We start from the raw sequence: 259 nt of genomic DNA on the forward strand, positions 1-259 counted from the left end.
TATCAAAACTCATAAGAATAAGGAGCTACAATTGAGCGATGAAATAGAAGCCTCTTAGGTGGATGATCAATGGAGATAGTTGGATAAAACTCAAAAGAGAATTTGGCGTGTTCAAGCAAACTGTGAGATAGAGAACACTTAGTCGACTAAGAGACAGTGTTAGTTGACTAAGAGCTTACTGCTAAAAACTAGGTTCAAAGACAAAACTGACTTAATCGACTAACAGCCTACTACCAGAAATTGAGTTCAAAGACAGAGG

Source organism: Theobroma umbraticum, unplaced genomic scaffold (genome assembly GCF_002168275.2).
Source record: "Theobroma umbraticum cultivar Fairchild unplaced genomic scaffold, ASM216827v3 scaffold_106.0, whole genome shotgun sequence".
Taxonomy (NCBI): domain Eukaryota; kingdom Viridiplantae; phylum Streptophyta; class Magnoliopsida; order Malvales; family Malvaceae; genus Theobroma; species Theobroma umbraticum.